Source organism: Octopus bimaculoides, chromosome 26 (genome assembly GCF_001194135.2).
Source record: "Octopus bimaculoides isolate UCB-OBI-ISO-001 chromosome 26, ASM119413v2, whole genome shotgun sequence".
In the NCBI taxonomy this organism is placed as follows: domain Eukaryota; kingdom Metazoa; phylum Mollusca; class Cephalopoda; order Octopoda; family Octopodidae; genus Octopus; species Octopus bimaculoides.
Genome location: NC_069006.1, coordinates 21717177 through 21719288, shown reverse-complemented (window position 1 = coordinate 21719288; position 2112 = coordinate 21717177). Strand labels below are relative to the sequence as shown.

General features: G+C 30.9%; 1 protein-coding gene across 1 annotated transcript in view; it reads right to left on the bottom strand.

The window, feature by feature from the left end:
- LOC106880674 (DNA repair protein RAD51 homolog 3) overlaps nt 1-2038 on the bottom strand; it is a 107263-nt gene extending 105225 nt beyond the window's left edge. Inside the window, exon 1 of the mRNA XM_052977036.1 lies at nt 2020-2038. The gene's annotated coding sequence lies outside the window, so the exon portion shown is untranslated. The remainder of the gene's footprint in view (nt 1-2019) is intronic.
- Between the last annotated feature and the right edge of the window lie 74 nt (nt 2039-2112).

The window sequence follows — 2112 nt, the reverse complement described above, 5'->3', positions numbered from 1 at the left end:
TATACACATACATATATATATATATATATATACACATACATATATATATACACATACATATATATATACACATACATATATATATACACATACATATATATATATATACACATACATATATATATATACACATACATATATATATATATATATACATATATATATATACACATATATATATACACATATATATACACATACATATATATATATATACACATACATATATATATATATATATATGTATCCATATATATACATACATACACACACACACACATATAACAAAATGCATACTCATGGAGATTTTTGAATTTTTTTCCTTTTACTTTTTTTCAATTTTAAAAATATTATATAAAACAAAAATTAAAGAAAAAAAAAAAGAAACAAAATGAAAAATATAAAATGTTTCAAAAAATTATTCTTTTTCTTTTTAATTTTCTTATTCCATGTTTGTTTATTTATTTATTATTTTTTTTCTAAACAATACATGATTAAACTAAAAACAATAAAATAGTGTATCTATGTATGTGTGAATAGTCTTGTGTTCAAGGGAACATATTTGCAGAAAGTCTGAATCCTCTGATATTACCATTTTGATTTTGATTATGATTATGATTATGATTATGATTATTATTATTATTATTATTATTATTATTATTAAGGTGGCAAACTGGCAGAATCATTAGCCCTCTGGACGAAATGCTTAGCAGTATTTTGCCTATCGATACGTTCCGAGTTCAAATTCAGATGAGGTCAACTTTGCCTTTCATCCTTTCAGGGTCAACGAAATAAGTACCAGTTATGCACTGGGGTCAATGTAATCGACTTGCCTTCCTCCTCCAAAATTTCAGCCCTTGTGCCTATAATAGAAAGGATTATATTGCTACTACTACTACTACTACTACTACTACTACAGTGGTAAATTCACAGAATCATAAGTGTCAGACAAAATACCTTATTTTGGCATTTAGTTACAGAGCTGGACATACTGAGTTCAAATCCTGCCATAGTCAATTTTGCATTTCCTCTTTGCAGCACTTAAACCGCGATATGTACTTATTCTAAAAACCCGGATCTATGTGTAGCCGGAATATTCAGCAATCGCCCGATATCACGATTCGCTAGAATATTGTCCACAAAATCAGACCAATCAGGACTTCGAGTCAAACAGGCTCCAGCGACAATCTTTTCTTTGAGCACGCTTCCTTCTGAGCCTATCGATCAGTTTAAATTCAGTTTGTCGGGACCCACCAGACGTAGAGCTTTGCGGGTGCAACAGAGAAAGAATTGACAGACACCAGGGGTTGACCAACAGCGTACAACACAAGGCCACGAGCAGTGGAAGATGAACGACAGAAGTTAGCAGACAATAAGCAACTTTATCTGCTGCTACGACTACACCAATAATAAAAAAAATTGACGTTTTATCGTTCGTAGCAACAACATTCATGTTTTTGTGTAGGAAAAGAATAAAATTTTGTTTAGTAAAATCCCAGCAGACTCCATTGTTCTTTTCTATACCCATGTCAAACCATCCAACAGAGAAAGTTGGCTCTGCATCCACCAATTGCTCTTCTTTTTTTTTCCCACCAATATAATCGTAATCTACACCGTCTGAAAGATACTTGTAGCAAATTCCATTAAAAATTATCCATTTTTCCGTAAGTTATGAAGAAACAAAGTCGGTGGGGACACAATTGTATATGTATACAACGAAGGGACTTCGGTAAAGCCGTCTTGTCGGCTGGTGACGAAAAATGTATATATTAATAAAATGTGGCGATTGTATATATACACTCACGTTCGGTAACTGTTATATATTATCTATTTATACAAAAAAATAATATAATTAACAGAAAGAATACGATGAAGGAAAAAAATAAATCAAAATAGAACAGAGAACAGCAGAAATTATGTCTGAAGCAAAGGAAGACTGGTGAAAATCCCTAGAAATATACGGTTTGCTTGAGAAAGTTGTATAAAGTTTTATGTTTTAGTTAAGAAAAATTGATTTACCTTATTCAGGCCTTTGTGGAAACACGGTAACGTTACATCCTTTATTGAGTTTTTTCTCTTAACTTTCAATGAGATATATTAATGAACTATTAG